Source organism: Triticum urartu, chromosome 7 (genome assembly GCF_003073215.2).
Source record: "Triticum urartu cultivar G1812 chromosome 7, Tu2.1, whole genome shotgun sequence".
NCBI classification, from domain to species: domain Eukaryota; kingdom Viridiplantae; phylum Streptophyta; class Magnoliopsida; order Poales; family Poaceae; genus Triticum; species Triticum urartu.
Window position 1 is genome coordinate 19,103,630 of NC_053028.1, and position 22,566 is coordinate 19,126,195.

The 22,566-nt window shown below is 44.9% G+C and overlaps 1 pseudogene; it reads left to right on the top strand.

The window, feature by feature from the left end:
* The first annotated feature begins 16,860 nt into the window (after window positions 1–16,860).
* Window positions 16,861–18,045, top strand: LOC125518168 (annotated as a pseudogene).
* Window positions 18,046–22,566: the final 4,521 nt, after the last annotated feature.

Below are 22,566 nucleotides of genomic sequence, written 5' to 3' on the forward strand. Positions count from 1 at the left end.
GAACATTTGATCATGCTACCTAAGGCCCTACTTTGGGCACCCTTTTCCACTAATGTTTAATTGTGTATGTTTTTTTCTTGAGCATACATCATTATATCATTTGATCTGACAAATGTTATCTCCTTGTTCACATAACTGTGGAAATCCATCTTTTTGGATACCTCGTTGTATTATCGCTGAGTCCATCAGCCACCGCCTCATCCTCTCCTTGGCTTAATGATGAATCCCTTCGTGTATCCAGAGTCTCCCCTTGATTGAAGACCATGCAATGCTATCTCGAAGCATGTCTGTGGTACTCTGATTTTCAACAAGAACATTTGAAGCCTAATGCTAAATGTTACTTTCTCAATTATCCAAACACCGTTGTATGGGTAATGTCATGAAAATTCTCTCCCGTACCTAAAGAGTTTTCTACATTATATCCTGTCATGGATATCATGCTCTACTTGTCCTTGGGAAGGATATACCTTTGAAATGTGTGTTTAAACCCATTTTCCTTTCCATTGTTCTGTTTAATCTAATAATCATATTTGCCTTTCCATTGGTTGGTTTAACGCGTCTTGTGATCTATATGATCTAAGTGGTAATATTCTCCTGCTTATGTAAACACCTCGGTGTACAATTCTGTCAGCAAGACCCTGTTACTATTGTTGATGACATTTCGGTAGCCACCGATGGACGAGAACCTTGCCTATTGGCTCGCCTCGTTCAACGAGCAGGAAAATGGTTCTCTTCGTCCCTCACCCTTGGTATCGATGTTGTTGCTGACATAGCTGACAGGCTATACTCTGACACGCCTTGCCTACATGATCGTGCAAATCGTCACCACCTCCCTACTTTTAACCCACATGGTGGGCCCATAACCCATAGTTCCACAGGATCGAAACCTGACTCTCCTGTACACCACCTGTTCCCAAGGTTATTCCTCGCACTTGAATTCGTATGTAATTCATGGACCACCTATCTAGTGATCTATTCTAGTATGAGGCGCAATACCTATTCTCGTTGCCCTGAAACCCTTTCACCTTCTGAGTAGGCATCGAACGATTGCCTATCCGTTTGAAACTTCTCATGGTACCTTCTTACTTTGCTCTCGATATCTTCTTAAGTTTCAAATCGAGAGATACTTATGCTTCTTCCCTGAGTTAACCGTCTGATGCTCGATCTTGTTAGAATCCATCCATATAGATTTTTCCCTTCTTATCCTTTCGTAAGTACGTTGAAGGTCCTAAAGGAAGGACGATGACTTCATCATGATGACCTGAAGCAGAGGACTGAAGACATCAATGTAACGGATCGACCTCTTCGAGAAGAGCAACTATGACCGAGAAGAATCGTTAGAATTTCGTAACCAGATCCCTTCCCCTTATTGCCGCTCCAAAATCTCGGGACGAGATTTCTTGTAGTGGAGGAGAATTGTGACGCCTGGGTAATTTGGCTACAGTAATCCCACGTTAATGATGCCACGTCACCTCGATTATTGTTGCTAATCTCGCGTTAGTTCGAAACCGGTTCGAATTCAAATTCAAAATCAAGCAAACAATAAAATATTTTCAAAAATTAAAACTAAAATGTTGGGGTGTTGACAAATAATGCATGGGTAATTATTGTGGAGAAACCACAATTTTATAAAAGGATTAAGTGCACTAAAATATTTAAACAGCAGCAAAACATTAAACTAACTACCCTTTTCAATTTGATAAAATATTAAACTATTTGTTTTATTGCCAAAAACTTATAGGGCAGTGGCATACTTATTAAAACTAAATTAGGGACCAGTGGTGTAGTTTATAAAACCAAATTCAAAAGGAAACTAAAATAAAACAGTAAAGCAGAAATATAAAATAAAACAAAAATAAATAAAGAGAAAGCACTCACCCCCCCGGAGCTCCAGCCCAGCAGGCCACCGGCCCAACTGGGCCACGACCCACCAGGCCGGTCCAACCGGCCACCCTCACTCCCCATATTCCCCACGCTCGTAACCCTAACCCCTCTCCCAGTCGGCCCACCTCCCCTACTCGCTCCACTCCTCCTCTGTCCCCCTCCCCGATCCAGATCGGATCGGGGGCGTTCGCCGCCGCCGCCCGGAATCCCCACCGGAGACGCCCCGCCACCCGCCATCGTCGGTGCCGCCTCCCCTTCTGCGTCACTCATCCCCGACATCCTCCTCCTCGTCACCGTCGCCGGACCCCAAGCTCGACGCCGCCCCGAACCGCCATCACCGAGCGCCATTCGCCGGAGCTCCTCCGTCGTCGCCGGATCTCGCGTCCTCGTCCTCCTCCACAAGCCACGTCGATCCCCTTCTCGGCAACGCTGTGAGCCTCCCCTGTTTCCTTCTTTTCCCGCGTTCGCCGTCTTCCATGCCCCTTCGCCTCGCATCGCGTCCGTGAATCCTCCGCAGCCTCGCTGGCTGCTTGGCCGCCGCAAGCCGCGCGATGCGCCGGCTCTGCCTGCTGTTTGCCGTTGCTGCCCTCACGCCCTGCCGGCGCACGTGCCACCCCGCACGCGCCCATCCGCCTGAGCCGCGCCTGGCCTCGTCCGCGCACAGACGCGCCCCGGCCGCTGCTCTGCATCGCCCCATCAACGCCCGAACGCGCCGCCGCGTGTATGTCGCCCCGCTTGCCTCCTCTGCTCAGGACCGCCCACGGCCACCCCGTCGGCCACCGCGGCCATCAGCACCCTGGCCGCTGGCCCCGCCCCGTAGCACTCCCCGCCGGCGAGCGCGCGCCCTGGCGCCCGTTGCCCGCAACCGCGCCCCGCGGGCTGGCGCCCGCTCCCGTTTCTACCGACCCGTTAAGGCTCCCTGGTGCCGATGACAAACGGGGCCCATGCCCCTAGAACGTTTAAAAAAAAGATTAGAAAAAAAGATAAATAAAATTAATTAAGAAATTAATTAAGTTAATTAATCCTACTTAATTAATCTAATTAACCTGTTAGTCTAACTAAACAATAATTAGTTTAACCTAGCCCTAATTAACTTAAAAGTGTATGACAGGTGGGTCCCATTGGGCCCACATGTCAGTTTGACTAAGTCAACTAACTGGTTGAACTGCTGACGTCATCACACACTGTTTTGGATAATGTTGGAATTAAATATATAATTAAAATCAGAAAATGATTTAAATCTTTAGAAAATCATATCTTTTAATCCGTAACTCGGATGAAAAAACTTTGTACATGAAAGTTGCTCAGAACGACGAGACGATTCCAGATACGCAACCCGTTCGTCCGCCATGCATCCCTAGCATAGCGAACACGCAACTTCCCCCCTCCGGTTCATCTGTCCGAAAACGCGAAACACCGGGAATACTTTCCCGGATGTTTCCCCCTTCACCGGTACCACCTCGTACCGCGTTAGTGGCACACCTAGCATCACGCCTTGTCATGTCATGCATTTGTTTGCGATATATTTATTGTTTCTTCCCCCTCTTCTCTCGCTATACACCGAGACCGACGCCGCTGCTACCCAGTACGACTACGGTGTTGACGACCCCTCTCTCGTGCCAGAGCAACCAGGCAAGCCCCCCCTTGATCACCAGATATTGCCTACTCTCCTCTATACTGCTTGCATTAGAGTAGTGTAGCATGTTACTGCTTTCCGTTATTCCTATCCTGATGCAGAGCCTGTCCTTGCTACTACTGTTCTTACCATTACCTGCTATCCTACTGCTTAGTATAGGATGCTAGTGTTCCATCAGTGGCCCTACACTCTTGTCCGTCTGCCATGCTATAATACTGGGCCATGATCACTTCGGGAGGTGATCACGGGCATATACAATATACTTTACACAGTTACCTTACCTGTGATACTGTTCGGAGATGGGGGCTGAAGGGGCAGGTGGCTCCATCCCGGTAGAGGTGGGCCTGGGTTCCCGACGGCCCCCGACTGTTACTTTGAGGCGGAGCGACAGGGCAGGTTGAGACCACCTAGGAGAGAGGTGGGCCTGGCCCTGGTCGGCGTTCGCGGATACTTAACACGCTTAACGAGATCTGGGTATTTGATCTGAGTCTGGCCATTTGGTCTATACGCACTAACCATCTACGCGGGAGTAGTTATGGGTATCCCGGCGTCGTGGTATCAGCCGAAGCCTTCGTGACGTCAGCGACTGAGTGGCGCGCGCCGGATTGGACTGGAACGCATTAGGCTAGGTCTGCTTCCGGCCGCGTACGCAACGTGCAGGTGTGCAAAGGGCGATGGGCCCAGACCCCTGCGCCATAGGATTTAGACCGGCGTGCTGACCTCTCTGTTGTGCCTAGGTAGGGCTGCGACGTGTTGATCTTCCGAGGCCGGGCATGACCCAGGAAAGTGTGTCCGGCCAAATGGGATCGAGCGTGTTGGGAATGTGGTGCACCCCTGCAGGGAAGTTAATCTATTCGAATAGCCGTGATCTTCGGTAACAGGACGACTTGGAGTTGTACCTTGACCTTATGACAACTAGAACCGGATACTTAATAAAACACACCCTTCCAAGTGCCAGATACAACCGGTGATCGCTCTCTCACAGGGCGACGAGGGGAGGATCATCGGTTAGGATTATGCTATGCGATGCTACTTGGAGGTCTCAGTCTACTCTCTTCTACATGACTGCAAGACGGAGGCTGCCAGAAGCGTAGTCTTCGAAAGGACTAGCTATCCCCCTCTTATTCCGGCATTCTGCAGTTCAGTCCACATATGATAGCCTTATTCCAGTTGATACCAATGCATACATATGTAGTGTAGCTCCTTGCTTGCGAGTACTTTGGATGAGTACTCACGGTTGCTTTCTCCCTCTTTTCCCCCTATCCCTTCTACCTGGTTGTCGCAACCAGATGTTGGAGCCCAGGAGCCAGACGCCACCGTCGACGACGACTCCTACTACACCGGAGGTGCCTACTACTACGTGATGCCCGCTGACGAAGACCAGGAGTAGTTAGGAGGATCCCAGGCAGGAGGCCTGCGCCTCTTTCGATCTGTATCCCCGTTTGTGCTAGCCTTCTTAAGGCAAACTTGTTTAACTTATGTCTGTACTCAGATATTGTTGCTTCCGCTGACTCGTCTATGATCGAGCTCTTGTATTCGAGCCCTCGAGGCCCCTGGCTTGTAATATGATGCTTGTATGACTTATTTTTATTTGTAGAGTTGTGTTGTGATATCTTCCCGTGAGTCCCTGATCTTGATCGTACACGTTTGCGTGTATTATTAGTGTACGATTAAATCGGGGGCGCCACACCTTTTCTTAGGACGCCGATAAGTCTCAAACTTTTGGGGTTTTCTGTTTGATGATTTTTGTTAGTAGCTGCGAATTGATGAGACGATGTTGGTGTGCGGTAGGGTACGGTTTTAATTAAACACTGATCTGATATTGAAAATACCAAATACCACATGCAGGTCACGTCACGTCACTGTTTGTTCGTACGTGATGTTGTTGTTGATTCTCCCACGCTGGGTACCGTCTCAATTAAACTCTTATGTTGAAACAAATGTATTGACATGAACCGCTGGCCGTTCTTTTTTAAGGAACTACGTATACAGAAAAAATGGGGAGAGAAATGTTGAATCCTGTTTGCTGAAGGTGGTTGTACGGCCCCAAGTAGCCAGGCACCGTAACCGCGGCACAGGACACGAAGGGACATTACTTTTCACTTTCTTTTCCAGAAAGGTTGCCTGGTATGTCTATATATTTTCTCCAAAACTATTTTCGCTTGCAGCAATCGGTACCCACTAGTACAACTTGCTAAGTTGATGTGAAAAGTAAATAAACATAACTCAAGGAAATAATCACAATATAAATATAAATTTGAGGATAGGTCTAATGATATTGATTTGTGTTGTAGATGTTGATACTTTTTCCATGAAATTGGTCAAACTAAGCCAATGATTTAAGAAAAAAATCTATGACTTAAGAAAAATTGATGACTTATGTCAGCGGCAATAGGTGAGCAACCTGGATTTTTTTCTCCTTTGATACAATTTTTTTAATCATGAGTTATAATTGATCTTGTGTCCATACATATCTACATGTTGTGCCGCAAGCGAACACAAGAAATAACTCCGATAAATAAATACACTATAAAAACATATTTCAATATCGATTTAGTGATACCGATCGACTTGATCAAACCAAAACAATTTTCTTGAGAAAAATATGCCTCATACTTTGGGGTGGAAGCAGTAACTACTACACACGTCCTACTCATAGTTAATGCAATAACTGTCTGAGGGCAACACACAAGCCAAGTTGGTGTTTTCTGTCCTCGAGAAGTATTTTGACTGAATTATATCATGGCTTATGTTGTCCCACGTATCTATTTATTGCGCATGTGCCCAAGAAAAGGAGGAGAAACAACTCCACGAAAGGTGCATCCTGACTATACGTCAAGAAAAAAATAAATGACAAAACGCAATAAGTATAGTCAAGATCGATTTAGTTATCCTTAGCATGTGGACTAGATACATCCAGTTAATTAACTAGGAAATAATTCGTGCATAACCGCAGGGACACTACTAAAAATATATAGGCTTAAGACATTGATAATTAAGTTGATGTCGTGAATTATTTTGATGATCAATTATGATGACATGGTAGTCATGCTTGATTTAGTGATGTGGATAGACCGTATGCACACCATTCGACATGAATGGTGAGCTATATCGAAAACAAGGAAAGACTACATACACAGGAAAATATGTAGTGCTTGGTAGGTTGATGACATGGTGGACATACATAGTTTGTTGAAGTGGAAGACTAGAAGGGATACGTGCTTAGAAAAGAAATAATTAGTCGGTTGCTACTATTTAAGAACAAATGATATGATCATTATGTGGTTTTGCAAATAAAAAATAGTGGATAGTGATTTTCAGATATTTTTCTCAAACATCTAGTTTTTTACATTGTCATGATGACAATACTTTAGATAAAATCTATAATCGAGGGTTATGCACGAGCGACCTAGATATTTCTCCCTCATTCCAAAATTTTCTCGCTAGCAAATTAAGTCACTATTATTTCACCGGATACCTACTTGGTGTGGCTGACACAAAAAAACGAGAAAGAACTCCAGTAAGTAAATACATTGCAAAAACACATTTCATGATAGTGATGTTGATTGAGTAAATAGGATCTTTTTTTCTATAAAGTTGGTCAAACTTCAAAGATTTGACTCAAGACAAAATCTACATGTCTTATTCTTGGAGAGGAATGAGTCAGTAATACACATGTCTTATTCGTAGTTAATGCAATAACCATCCTTAGATGGCAACACAAAAGCGATCTTGGTTTTTATTCTTTCATAAAAAATCAATAAATTACTTATATCATGGCTTATGTTCTCCTACATATAACTCCAACAAAGGTGCACTCTGACGATACTTCGTCAATAAAATTAATAATAGTAACAATCACTGCTTATGCTATCCTACGTGCATATTTTAAAAGGAGAGGGAAAATATCTGGTAATATTTTCCCAGATCCAGGCATTTTTCGGTCAGATCATCCTAATGCAAAATGTTCAGGTTCATTATGTTAAATGGATTTGGCAGATATGTGGATAGCATATTCAGATTCGTTACATTTTTCTGATCATTTTTCATAAATACATTATTTTCATCTGACTTCCGATTTTATTTTCTATGAATTTCCAAAGTTTATATGATTTTTTGAATTTAATGGAGTTATTTTAATTCGAACATCATTAAATGGATAATTGGTAGATACACCCAGAAGTGCACCCAGGCAGTGGTTGTGTGACGCTGTCAGTGGGGCCTGTTGAGTGCCCAGTCAGCAGTCAACTACTGACTGTCAACTGGTCAATTGACAGGTAGGGCCCAGGTGCCATTGACACATTAACTTAACAGGGGGATAATCGTGTTAGTTAGCCGGGGGCCTAGGGGTCAATAGGGTTAGGGGGTTAGTTAGGTGGCTAACTAAGTTAGTTAGCTTGTGGGCCCACCGTCAGTGACCTACTGGCCGGTTTAAGCCGGCCGCAAGTGCGGTGGTGCACGTCGGTGACCAACAGAACGGCGGCGACGCGCGGATCGACGATTCCGGTCACCATTTGGCCGGGGAGGAGATGCTAAGGGACCGCAGCGACGTAGCGCGTCGATATGCACCAGCGGCAGCGACTGGGGTGCCCGGTAATGGCGACGGCGGCGAGCTCGAGCCACGACGGAGCTCGGAGCTTAAGGGGACGGCTAGAGGAATAAAACAAGCAGGGGGAGGGGAAGCATGTGGGATCTCACAGCGAATCATACAGGCAAGCTAGTAGGGTCAGAGGCGCTCGGGTGGCGACATGGTTGACAACGGCGGCAGGCGGCTCCGGGGTTGAGCACGCGGTCGATTCGGTCATCTTCGGGCTCCTCTAGATGCGGTTGTTGGTGGAGAAGAAGAGGCCATTGAGGCGGATCTTCAGGACAAACAGCGGAGGCGATTCAAGGACGGTGGCCACGCGGACGAGCAGCGGCGGCGACGGCCATCTCGGGCGCGAACGAACCTGGGAGGGAGACGGGCGAGCGAGGGCAATGGGGAGGTGCTAGGGTTCATCAGGGGTTCCGGGGGACCTTATCCATTGCGGAGACCCGATGGATGACCGGCGCGTGTCCATCTCAGCCATGGACGCGCCTGCGGCGTCCAGCGCGCCTCGGTGAGCAGTAGGTCGAAGACAACCTCAGGGGTGGGCTGGGCAGGCTGCTGTAGCAAGTGGGCTAGAGTGCACAGTAGGTACGTTTCTCTTTTCCTTTTTCTTTTCTGTTTTGTAATTTTCTTTTTCTTTTTTCTGTTTCTTTATTCTTTTCTGCGTTGCATTTTAATCTCATACTAAATTAATTTAGTTGAATATTAAATTTGGCCCATAAATGTTAGGCAAAGATTTGAAGTATCCCAACAAGTTTCAATTTGTTTTGAAATGTTTAAGTATTTGTTTAAACTAAACTGGCTCAAATTAATGTTTCCGGCACTGTTTTAATTATGTTAAGGGCATTTTGGTAATTCAAAAGATCTTGGTTTATTTATGAAAAATAACTGGTGATTATTTGCAACCCAACGAACATTTTTGTTGCTCTGTCTGTAGAAACAATTATTGGACTCGCAATTTAAATTTGATTTTAACTTTGATTTTTATCAAGTGGCAATTGGCTTAGCAAAAAGGTGATGATATGGCATCATTAGTATGGGTTCACTATAGCTAATCATCAGGAGTGTTACACTATCGGGAGGCATCAAAGGCGCATGGATGACTGGAGGCAGCTGTGGAGACGCCACAAACCACATATACAGCAGCATCTCATACAAGGACTTTGAAGTTGTGCACCGCGACCAGAGGTCCCAATCCTGCAGTGTTCATGGTCGGGAGGGCCTCAACAAATGTTGCCACATGCATCAGTAGGGGATGCTATGAGGGCACCACTGAAGATCTATGCCCCACCAGTTAACCAGGGACTGCCACGACAGTGGCTCCACAGGTGCGTGTATGTTGACCGACAGTGGCCAGGTGTGTGCTTGCATCCGAGCGTCGAGGTTCAAGGCAGTTGCTCGGACATGGGGGCGTGAAGCTTGCCGTTTGTATTGGAACATTTGTTGAAGTGGTCACCTATGCTCAATCTAAACGGAAGCACTTGGTACGAGGCTCTATATGACCGTAGTCCCAATGTGCACTACCTATGCACACTTGGGTGTGTGGCTCACATACGAAGGTAGGCTCTCATGTGAAGAAACTAGACGACACAAATAGTCAACTGTTTGTTAGATACGTGGAGGGCTCCAAATCCTAACATGACATGTCTACGAATTCGTTACGCACCGCCTCAACGTCAACACGGGTGTGCTACACGAAGCTAGGCGCGTGCATGTCATCTCTGGGATTTGAGTGGTGCCCACATCAACACGCTTTGTACCAGAGGGAGAACGCATCATCCTACCTGTACGTTGGCCTCTGCATATGATCGGGTGATCAACCGCATGTGCGTGAACGAGATCAAAGAGTTCAACGCACATATGCATAAGCTCGCCATCGGCCGTCTCTAACAGGGACTCGAAGCCACACATCGCGCAGGTTTATTCATGGTGTGTCAAGCAAGCTATGTGGCGGAAGTTCCGGAGCTCGCTGGCATGAAAAATTGCAACTCGTGTCAAATGTCTTCGGAGAATACGCTCAAACTTAGCAGGAACACTGTGGGAGTAGGTGCCGTCTGTATGTGACACGCTATTCCAATAGAAGAACGCCCGTGCGTTGCAACGGGGTCACATTAATTTTAAGAGTTCAATATTAATCATGTTAATGATACATTTAATATTCTCATACATATCAAGTGATACTGGCGATCTTTTTTGTCAATTTAGCAACGGGCTCAGTTGCAACGGGCTCTTTATACATATCAGACAACTCGCTACTACTTAAACTACAACTATGGCTACCAATATTTTTTTGTCAATTTAGCTCAGCAATAGTGCCTGGCTTAATAGACTGCTTTGCATTCACCCCCTCAGAAGACAGAGAAAACCAACTCAACATGTCAAAAGATTAACAGAAATTTCATTTGTATGGCATGAACATATAGCAGAAGCACCAACACATAGATCAGCAGAGAGCAGAGCACAGCATGCACACACTCGGGCCATCTATATCATACACACACAGCAACGCACACACGCATCGCGCTGGCATACACATACAGAAAAGCAGGCACACACGCATCATGCGCATTGGCCGGTGCGACGCACGTAGAGCAAGTACGTACGCACAGAGAGCAAACTAGCAAGCACGCACGCGTCCAACCCCGCCGCTACATGCGCTGGCAGAAGGTGAGACAGCAAGGGAGACTGCACATTGAAGCTGTCCATGCAAGGCTGGAGGTGCTGGGCCGGCGACGGCGGTGTCAGGACGGCGCTTGATTCGTTCCCGGTGGCGTGGAGCTTGGGGTGGCAACGCGGCGATAGCTAGTGCTCGGGGATGGGGGTTTGGGGTGGGGGCAGTCGACCCGATGGCTGGCGAAGTTAACGGGCTCGGGCGGCTGGAAATTCGGCGGGTGGCGGCGGCACAGCGCGAGGATGGGACAGGCGGAAAACCTAGCGGGCGTTCAACTATCAATACCCACGCCTTTTTTTAGGGGAATTGCTTGTGAAAATAACATGCGGCGACGACTTAGCGAGCGGATCCCCTTAAAAAAAACATAGCGAGTAGATTCCCTTAAAACTGGTAGGAATGGATAGGATTGATGACGTTGATAAATAGTGGTGAATATTGGCCTAATTTACTATCATCATGCATGAAAACGAATCATCAAGAAAAAGAATACTTCCTATTACTACACTCATAGGAAGTTTCCTAATCTCTGCTACCAAACAGTTTCTGCCCAAACAAGGAAGGAAAGTTATGGACGTGATTCGGAAGGAAACAAACGTTATGAAGATTAATTAATTTAGATTTGATCTTTAGAGATTGATTGTGATTGATTCTTTTACATAAAGACATTACTAAATAATTTACGTTAGTATGGAAAGTTCTGATCCGTTCAGTTTTTTTCGTTGTGTGAGAGGGTGAAGTGAAAATAAACCGATGAAGTGGGGGAGGCGACGAAAAAATCTATGACGGTTAACCTACGAAAAAAACCCGGACGAAAGTGGTGGGACGGAAAAAACCTGGAAGCGAGACTACCAACTGCTTCATTAGAAGTAGAGATGTGATCAAGTATGGAACCCTCAATTGCTAATGGAGCAACTAACTAAAGGTTATCCTTGGGGTGCTCTCGCAAGGGTTACTATATTGGCATGGAGCACGCCAAGTGGTGCGTCAAGCCGCTGCCACATGTCATGTGTCGCGCATTTTCAGACTTCATATGATTTTTTCAGTTTTTGAATTTTTCCCTGGTTTTTCCTAGGTTTCAAAGCGAAAAGGTTGGTTTTCTCTGGGTTTTTTTGGAAGCGGTGTTCTTCCGCAAGAGACATAACATGTGCTTTTGTCAGAAATACAGTTGTGCTACCTGAAAAAGGGAAAAGCACAACACGTACTTCTCCTAAAAAAGGCAAAAGCACCGCATGTGCTTCTCCAAAAAAGTGAAAACAACAACCGTGCTTCTCGGCTCCGAGTTTTTCTGTATTCCTTTTTATTGCCGGTTTTTTGGGTATTCGTTATGTTTTGGATTCTTTTGTTTTTTCCCCTTTTTTGTGAAAAAAAATTTCACCGAAACATATTAACATGTGATCTAATTTAGAAGATCTCGACGAGAGAAATCCAATGAAAAAATGGTTCGGTATTTGGATGAATGGTTGAAGAGATAAAACATTTTGAATAAACAAATCTACGAAAGGAAGATAAAACTTACGGTTGCAACAAGGTGGCGCGCAGTCAGTGCACCACTTGTCAACAGCTGAGAAAGGTGGGGAGTGACCTTGCAATTGTATACCTTAACTAGGTTTTTTAGACAATCTCCGGAAGCTTTGTTCAAATCGTCACAATGTTTGTAGGGACGAACAAAAAAGTACCAGGGTGTCCTAACCAAACATGGTGGTCCATCCCTCAAATCAAAACATGCTTCGCTAAATTGTGAGTCTTAAAATTGGAACTCCTAAACTCATGACAAAATTACATAAATTAAAAGAACTACTATATTATATGATTTCATGATACATTAACTAGTGATTTCGATGAATCTAGACCTGGGTGCGAGTTGGGCTTGGTCCAAAATATTAGAAAAGCAAGCCGAGCTCCTCTTTCGGCCTAGCCACCTGGTGGTCCTTTCGGCCTTGGATTTTGCACACCGAAAAGATCCAGCCAGGATGACCTAGGCAGTGGTGCTTCTATTCTACTAGTAAGTGTGCACGTGCAACGCACGTCTATTTGAACTAATAAGTGTGCACACGCAATACGCATCTATTTGGGTTAACATATTATACTAAACTTAATACAAGATAATTTATTCATAAATTTGAAATTTCCCTATAAAGTACCCGATCTCTTATTTCCAACTTGTACAAATAATTTGAAATATCGTTTCTTCTTAATCAACATGTCTCCTGTATTAAAAGACCACCCACTTTTATCAATGTATAAAATTCAAAATTATTTAGAAGATTCATCATGATTCTTTATATGCACACATGTATGCAAGTATAGTCACACATGAAAATGTCACTTAGGATAAGCTAAGGAACCGTTTCAGTGCCAACAAATTCCAGTCAAGAATTACACAAGATCGTCATGAACATATACAGAGAGAAGTGACCTCTCTTTCTCCGAGATTGATTGAACAACAAGTTTTTGTATATATCTATCCGATACTACTACATATATACAATATAACATCTCTTATAATCCCTAACATCTAAAATCGATTTCAACTTCCACATGGCATTCTCCGTCTTTATGTATGACATGGTCAAGAAAGAATCCCGCCAATTCCTCTTGAATTGCTCGTATGCGATCATGTGGTATGAGTTCATTCCGCATCTGTCACATCTAATTTAAAGAAGAGGGTCAATACATATATATGAAAGAAACTCAACACAATTGATGGTAATAAAATAAAATTGTGAATATTGTTTATGTACTAAATGATATGAAATTTACCATGACCACAAAATATCCTACATTCATCATCATCATAATCAACATGCAGTTTTTGCTTTTCTTATATGTAGTCCAAGTTTTCTATCAGGAAAACATGTTAACTCAACTGTAGATAAGGATGGTATGAAAATGCTCATGTAAAATTACAATTGCCATGTATCTGCTGGACAAACAAATACACTTATACAAACTTCAGGTTTTTTTAGTAAAAATTATGCGAACTTTAGTTTTTTTCATTAAAACTTATGCAAACTTCTGGGTTTTTTCAGTGAAACGTAATTTCATGACTGCAAGTAAGGTCTTGGTTCAGCGAATTTGTCTGTGAGTTCACTATGTAGTCGTGAGTTGGCCATGTAATAACCGGTAGTCAGTACTTAAAAAAACAGGGATGTCTGTTACAGGTACGTGAAAATCAGTGAAAAAATAAAGAAAGAAAGAAGGCGAACGTCTATGTGTGTGCTCCACCGCTCATTTGTTTCTCATTGCCTCATCTCTAGTTCCTGTACTTCTAGATGTGTCACCACAGGCGAGGTAGCGATGACAGTAAAAAAAAAAACACTCGATACTTACTTGATTAATGCGTGTGTGTGGTGCGTTCGCGTGAAGGCGAGCATCTCCATCGTTTAGGCCTGCGAGCGGCCGCGGCGACCGTGTCCTCTCACCAGCTGGGCGGCATTGTCGACGCAGGTGGGTCAGTCGTCCAGTTTTGAGGCGGCGGCCTCCACGCACCGGGATTAGCTTTGGACGACGTCGTCCACGCGCGAGTACCGGACAAGTGTGTCCAACGGAGCAGCACGCGTCAGAGCTGAGGGAGTCGGCGGTGGCTTCGGGCGAGTGAGATGGGGCCGTGATTAGCTTCACCTGCTGCACAGTGGCCGAGACCTGCACCGCCCCGGGGACGATGATGGTTGGCGACCAGGCGAATCTACATGCATGGTTGTGGGGGCAGATTTTTTTTTGGCCCGCTTATACTGGTCCAAGATACTCAGCGTTGCCCCCACTTGAAGGACCTCGGCGGTGGATGGTTGTCAGCGTGGGTGTTGTGGATGGAGCCGAAGTCGACGCGAATGCCGATGGTTCCCGGAGAGCATGCCCAGAATGTGGACGAAGTCGTTGCAGTCAGTAGAAGTGTGTTCGGAGGAAGCCACAGCTCCTCCTCGCGTGTCTCCCATTGTGGCTCGCGTGGGTGGTGGGCTGGTGACGGCTGGCGACTCGCGATCACGATTCCCTGATAGGAGACGATAGGATGCGCTCGCGATTAGTTTCCTAATAATTAGATGGATTCGTGATTAGTTATCTAATAGGATGCAACCATGATTAGTTTCCCAATAATTAGATGCGTCCGTGATTAATTCTTAATAGGATGGCTCGTAACTATTTTCCTAATAATAGGATGCACGCGTGATTTTTTTCCTAATAATAGGATGGGTTTGTGATTAGTTTCCTAATAATTAGATGTGTCCGTGATTAGTTTCTTAATAGGATGTGTCTGTGATTATAGTTTCCTAATTGACCAGGCATGGACTTTCATATTTTCCTCCACAGTGGAGTACGGTCAGTCAATATAAATTGCTAAGTGCACACAGAGAACAGATTCGATTAAGGTTAGCCGTTAGATTAAATTTAGTGGGACTAATCATGCAGTGGTAATGTATCTGTGTATGTTCTGTAAGGTGCATTTAGAGAAGATAATGTTTACTCTTTTATAAGTAGTATAGATGCCTGCAGGATCCTATTTTGCGCGTAGGTCACCCGACAGTGACCGAGTGCGTACCGCCCGGATCCGCGATGCGTACAAGAGGGCCGGCCCGATTAGCACACTTCCGATTTTATGAAGGTTCTAGAATGTTCACAAACCGGGTTTTCTTTTCTTTTTTTTCTTTTTTCTTTTTTTTGTAGATCAACGAACATTTTTGCAAATTGGTAATCTTTTTTTCAATATAAAAAATCAAATCTGGGGTAAAAAAAATTCAAATTCATTATTTTTTCATCGAATTCAATAAATATCCATCATATTTCTAAAAAATCATTATTTTTTAAAAAATCATCAAATACAAAAAAATGGTCTTGAATTCAAATTGTGTTCATCAAATTCAAATAAATGTTCATTCAATTTTAGTTTTATTCATTAAATACAAAAAATGTTCATAAAAAATTATTTTTATTGTTTGTAAAATTTCAAAAAAATATAAAAAAATCAATTATTGTTCGTCAAAATTTCTAAAAAAATAATCATCAAAATAAAAAATCATGTTTTTGAAATTGTGATGTTAACATTTTTTGCATTAGTGAATATTTTTTAAAATTCTAAATTTTTTTGAAATCCCAAACTTTTTTAAAGTAGCCAAAAACGAAATCAGAAATGGAAACACAAATGAAAAAGACAACAAGGGAGCCCCGCCCAGCCCTGTGCCGGCACAGCGTGGGGAGCCATGGGGTGCGCGCTGCACCTTTTTGCAGTGTGCAGCGTGCAGAATAGAAGCTCCCGTATGCCCGTATCTTAGAATAGGATAGCAAATCGCTCACCCCGCAATATTGGCCTGACCCATTTATCATACATTTCACACAAATCATTATGTCCGGATTTTTTGGAAAAAGTTCCATCCTAATTTTCCCGTTCGTTTTTTATTCCAGTTTTTTAAATGTACTAAATTTCTTGAACTATGAGATGTACTAACTTTTAGAACATACCAAATTCATACATTTTACCCAATTTTAGAAATATTCATGAGTTTTAAAAATATTTTGAATGTAAAAAGTATCAAATTAAAAAAAATCACCCATGTTAATGAAAACATAAAAGTGCCGGTGCACTAGAAAGTCAATACAGAAAAAGAAGATATGAAGAAAAAAACTAAAAACTAAAAATGAAAAGGTAGGAAATGATACGAATATAAGGAAAAAGGAAATCCCAAAAACGAAATAGGAAAACACGGAAGAAATCCTGTACAAAAACACGAGACAGATTAAATCGAAAGAGCATGGGCTAGCCCATTCATTGCACATCCTTTGTGATTTGGGCATCAATTCTACGTCGTGAGCATAGAATAGGAATTGCCAACCTAGGTAGCCAACCTGGCATCTTCTGCTTGCTAGGGCACCAAACAAGCGACAGATTCCCTCCCAGTGGTCACGCACGCCACCCACTCCACCGACGAGCGGAAGCACCAACGCAAGATTGTCCACCCCGCCATCAGCATCACAAGCTCAAGGTACATACATGCTTTCAACACCTACGTACATCACTTTGCATGAACGACACGACGTGTAGTCCTGTGTCCAACTCAAGGGATGACATGTTAATTTTGGTATGAGTGAGAGATGATGATGACGAACTTGTCAAATTGTGGCGGCCTGATCATGTCAGAGTGGAAAGAAAAGGCGGACAAGGGAGACGGTGAGGCTGAGATTGAGCTGAGCAACCAGTTTGAGGAGCTAACCACGGATATCATCGCTCACACGACGTTTGGATGTAGCTATAAAGTGGACAAACAAGTCTGTCTGGCACAGATGGACCTCCAGTTTCTTGCTTTCTCCGTTGTTTACAACGTTGTCCAAATCCCGATATTGGGGTAAGCAAAATTGTTAAATTAATTAATGACTTCCTTTTTCAGTTGGTCATTCGCTTGCAATCAATGAAACATTAATACTAGTATGTAGTTTCACATAGTTGAGTGAAAATAATCATGCATGACTGTGTTTATGATCAAATTTGATCTTCAGGTACCTTCCAACCAAAAATAATCTCAAGATATGGAAACTCGATATGGAGGAGAAGGGCATGCTCACGACATCATCAAAAGTCAGCTTGGAACCAATGACACCAAGGGCTACGAAAACGATATGCTCAGGCTAATGTTAGAGGCGTGCACACCACAGGACCACAGTCATGACCCACTTCTAAGAATGGATGACATCATAGATGAGTGCAATACCTTCCTCTTCACAGGCATGACACTAGCTCGGACATGCTTACATGGGCCATGTTCCTGCGGAGCACACATCCAATGGCAGCAAAATCTCAAGGAGGAAGTGATGAGAGGGTGTGGCAATGAGATTCCCACTGCCAACATTCTCAACAAACTAAAGTTGGTCAACATGTTCCTACTAGAAACTCTTAGGTTATACGCCCCCGTTTCGGTCATTCAGAGGAAGGAGGGTTCAAATCTCGAGATCAGTGGCATCAAAGTGCCTCAAGGCACGCTCATGACGATCCCCATCTCAATGATACGTCATGACAAGGAGATCTAGGGAGAAGAAACATTTCAGGTAAGAAAGGGGTGACGAGGGCAGCAAAGCATCGAAATGGGTTCTCGTAATTTCTAGTGGACCAAGACCGTCCATTGGACAGAACTTCAGAATGATCAGGCCAAGGTCATGATTACTATGATTCTTCAAAGGTTCTCCTTCTCCTTATCTCCTAGGTACATCAATATCTCCATGGACGTGATCACTCTATGACCCAAGTTTGGTCTTCCCATGATCCTCAAGAGCCTAGAGATGTAGAGATAGATGTATGTGTTGGGTATAACACAATGTTTGTATTTATTCGGCTAGGCTGTCGTTTATGTAATCAATATGTTTACATAAGCTTTATCAACTCTTGTGTTCGGCTTGGAAAACCCCATAAGTTCATCTTCATCGATGTTGCTATATGACTGATTTTGAATAACTTTCATACCAGAATACCTGTCATTAATGGTTCTAGTGGTTTTATTCTTCTCAATCAGGTTCACTGATAGAAAAAGGGCCTGTTGTCCCGGTTCGTAAGGGCCTGTTGTCCCGGTTCGGGAACCGGGACTAAAGGGTCGGTACTAATGCCCTGTCCCTTTAGTCCCGGTTCAATCCAGAACCGGGACAGATGGGCCTCCACGTGGCCTGTGCGCGGAGCCCAGGCAGGAGACCCTTTGGTCCCGGTTGGTGGCACCAACCGGGACCAATAGACATCCACGCGTCAGCATTTCTGTGGTTGGGGTTTTTTTTTTTTTTTTGAAAGGGGGGGGGGGGTTTGGGGGTTTTGGGGGGTTAATTTAGGTGTTTCATATATTGTGTTAGCCAGCTATAATTAATAGAGAGAAGTGTCCTCTCTTATGTCCGTGCTTGGTCGACGCTACGTACTATACATACGTATAGAGAGGACTAGACACCCTAGCTAGCTAGTAAGCAAACGAAGGAAACAGAAGATCGTCATGAACATATATGCATACAGAGAGAAGTGATATCGACCACCTCTCCTTCTCCGAGAGATTGGTCGAACAACAAGTTCTCGTATATCTATCCGACACTACCGGCTACATATATACAATAATTATCTCTTACAAATATAATCATACGAACTCATGGTCCACATAGTATTCTCCGTCTTCAGTGATCACGTGGTCAAGAAAGAATGCCGCCAATTCCTCTTGAATTGCTCGCATGCGAGCTGGTGCTAGGAGTTCATCCCGCTTCCGAAACATCTAATTTGAAGAAGGGGGTCAATACATATATATATGAATGAATGAAACTCAACACAAATGATGGTAATAAAATAAAATTGTGAATGTTGTTATTTACGTACTTCATATTGTTCGTTAGAGTACCCGCCCCGCTCACAGGTCGTGTGGCGGATGGACTCGCAGACGTAGTATCCACAGAAATCATTCCCTTTGTTCCTGCCACAACCACTTTACAAGAAATAGAGGTCAATCAAACTGATAAGCAAGAATGCTAAATGGTATTGATGAAACTAGCGCTTGAATCACTAGGAGATGCGCGGAACATGCTACTATAGTACTTACTTTCGGGTGTCTAAATTCCAGCTCCTTCGGCAGTCCCGAAACTTTTCTGGTGAATTTTCTCCAAACCCTGCCGGACAAAGAAAACAATTACTTGATATCAGGAAATGAACAAAGTTGCTGATATGGTGGATAATGATCGATTTAACTTACTTCTTGAGGATTTCAGTCATGTCCGCATACTCCTGGCGATCTTTTCGTTTAGAGTCCAAGACGGTTACTACTCCCTGCTCAAGCCTAATCTCTAGGAGAATATAGTGAAAACTACACACGCATGCATAACTCATCAATTACATTACTATAACCTGGCCTAATATATGAGGGAAACCGAATATGCACAAGACAGTAACACTCACTTGAAGTTGTAAGGAAAGAGTATTATATCTTCGTTTTCATTTTTTTTAATGATCGTAGCAAGTTGGCCTCGGTATCTTCGGGACGATGTTCAACCTCAGTTGCATCTATGAGATATGTGTTAACGAACCCAATATCACCGATTTGTCTTTTCTTCAATTCAGCGATCTTCAATCTGCATAATATAGTGAGGATAATTATAAATACATGCAATGAAAGAGATGAGCTATATAGAGAGACTTAATGATAGAAGTAGTAGTACTTACAGACAGTAGCAGGTGATCGTTGTTTTATCGAGGGCCAATTGATTGAAAAACTGATAGAACTCCTCAAATGGAATAGGCAACAGTTCAATTCCAACAAGGTCATGCTCCGGTTTAACTCTCGCATACAAAGTACTCCTCCCCCCAGACTCTCTGCAGATTTTCAAGTACCAATCATGTAATCTTCGCATCATCGTTGTTAAAGATTTTTCATCTTTGACGAGAGGCTTCCTGTACTCGTATCTGTGTATCTGCACCTCCATGGGATCATAATGTACATCGTCGGGCAGGTAAACGTCAACATTGCCATAACCGGGCACCATCCTCGGATCGACGATGTCGCTAGGCACCTTGATCGGGGGGCACGATTGCTTCGCTTGTTCGCCGAGCTGGGCAATTTTTTTCCCAGCTGCTCGTCGTTCTTTCAGCCTTTGATCACTGACTGTACTTCCCGACCGCTCCGCTTCGGCCCATGTCTTTGCAATAATGCGCTCATAGTTGCCTTTCGGCGGAGACTTGGGTGGTTTTGGCAGGGAAGCCAGAATGCGCTTCACTTTCACCGGATCTACCTTCTCCTCCGGAGGTGGATGTCTCTTTGCTTTCAACCCTTGAAACCAGTCATCCACTTCGGTTCGCGCGATCTTCGCTTTCTCCTCCTGGGTCCTCTCGTATGGTAACTTCTGTGGACTCTTCAGAGAAGGACCGAATCTGTATGTCCTCCCGCCTCTGGTTGTACTGCTAGACGCCGGCCGAGCAGACGAAGCGGTTGTCTTCTTTACTTGCTTACGAGGCGGAGGAGAAGGACTACGACGCGCCGGAGCAGCTGCCGGAGCGACGGCGGGTCTCTTCCGCCCTTGCTGACGAGGCGGAGAAGGAGGAGGCTGGCTGCTCGAGCGCACCAGCGCAGGCGGAGTGCCGCCACGCGCCGGAGAAGGAGCCGGCCGAGGGCCCTGATCGTCACTCGCCGGAGGAGGAGGCGGTGGAGGAGGCGGAGTGCCCCTGACTCGCCGGAGGAGGAGGAGGAGGCGGAGGCGTCCAGTTCGGAAGGTTGATGAGCTCCTTCCGCCATAGGCATGGAGTCTTCAGAGCAGACCCCAGCCGAGTCTCCCCTTCACCGGTACGGTGGTCAAGCTGGAGGTCCTCAAATCGCTCCGTTATTTCATCCACCATCACCCTGGCATATCCTTCTGGAATCAGCCGGCAGTGAAAAGTTGCGCCGGGTTTAGTAGGATAAACAGAGCCAACAGCCGCCTTGACCTTCAAATTCATCCATTGCGTCATAAGGTGGCAATTTTGAGACTCCGTGATAGCATCCACGGGATAGCTGGCAGGAGCCGTCAAGGCATGCTCCGGCTGAAGCAGCTCGGTGGAAGCCACGCTGCTTCTGCGCTGAGATGGCGGGGTAGCTTCGGGGGAAGCTTCGGCAGTACGTTTGCTGCGATTTGCTTCTCGTTCCTCTATCGCGTCTACCCTTGCTTGCAGCACCTGCATTTGGATCTGCTGCACTTTTTTCCTCCTCTCATGGGATTTGTAACCGCCTGTGTCCGGAAACCCAACCTTCCATGGAATGGAGCCTGGCGTGCCTCGTGTCCGTCCAGGGTGCTCAGGATTCCCGAGGGCCATTGTGAGCTCGTCGTTCTCTCTGTATGGAAAGAACTTCCCTTGCTACGCTGCTTCGATATACTGCTTAAGCTTCCTGACTGGTATGTCCATTTTATCGTTCGTCCAAATGCACTTCCCTGTTACAGGGTCCAAGGTTCCGCCAGCCCCGAAGAACCAAGTCTGGCAACGGTCTGGCCAGTTAATTGTCTCTGGTTCGATCCCTTTATCAACCAGATCATTCTCAGTCTTGGCCCACTTAGGCTGGGCTACGAGGTAGCCACCTGACCCCGTGCGATGGTGAAGCTTCTTCTTCGCAGCATTTTGCTTGTTTGTCGCCGACATCTTCTTACTCTTTTACGATGTCTTGTGGGCCACAAATGCGAGCCAGTGATCTCTGATCTTCTCATATCTGCCCTTGAATTCTGGTGTCTCATTATTTTCGACAAACTTATTCAGCTCTTTCTTCCACGTCCTGAATAGTTCTGCCATCCTCTTAAGAGCAAAAGACTTGATTAATTGCTCTTTAACTGGGTTCTCTGGATTATCCTCTGGCGGTAGGGTGAAATTTGACTTCAGCTCAGTCCAAAGATCATTTTTCTGCATATCATTGACATAAGACACCTCAGGGTCTTCTGTAGCCGGCTTAAACCATTGCTGGATGCTTATCGGGATCTTGTCCCTAACCAGAACCCCGCACTGAGCAACAAATGCGTTCTTTGTTCGGATGGGTTCAATCGGTTGGCCATCGGGCGCGATTGCTATGATCTCAAACTTTTCATCCGAGCTCAACTTTTTCTTCGGGCCTCGTCTCTTTACCGAAGTTGTGCTCGATCCGGAGGGCTAGAAAAAAGAACAAAGACTTAATTAATATGTGTACATACCAAAACAGTGAATGCATCAATCAGCTAGTCAGCACAGGCTTAACTAATATATATACCTGGCCGGACTCGGTTCGGTCACCGGAGCCGTCATCACGGTCTCCTTCTTGCACCGGCATTGGGTCACCGGAGCCGTCCTCATGTTCTTCTTCT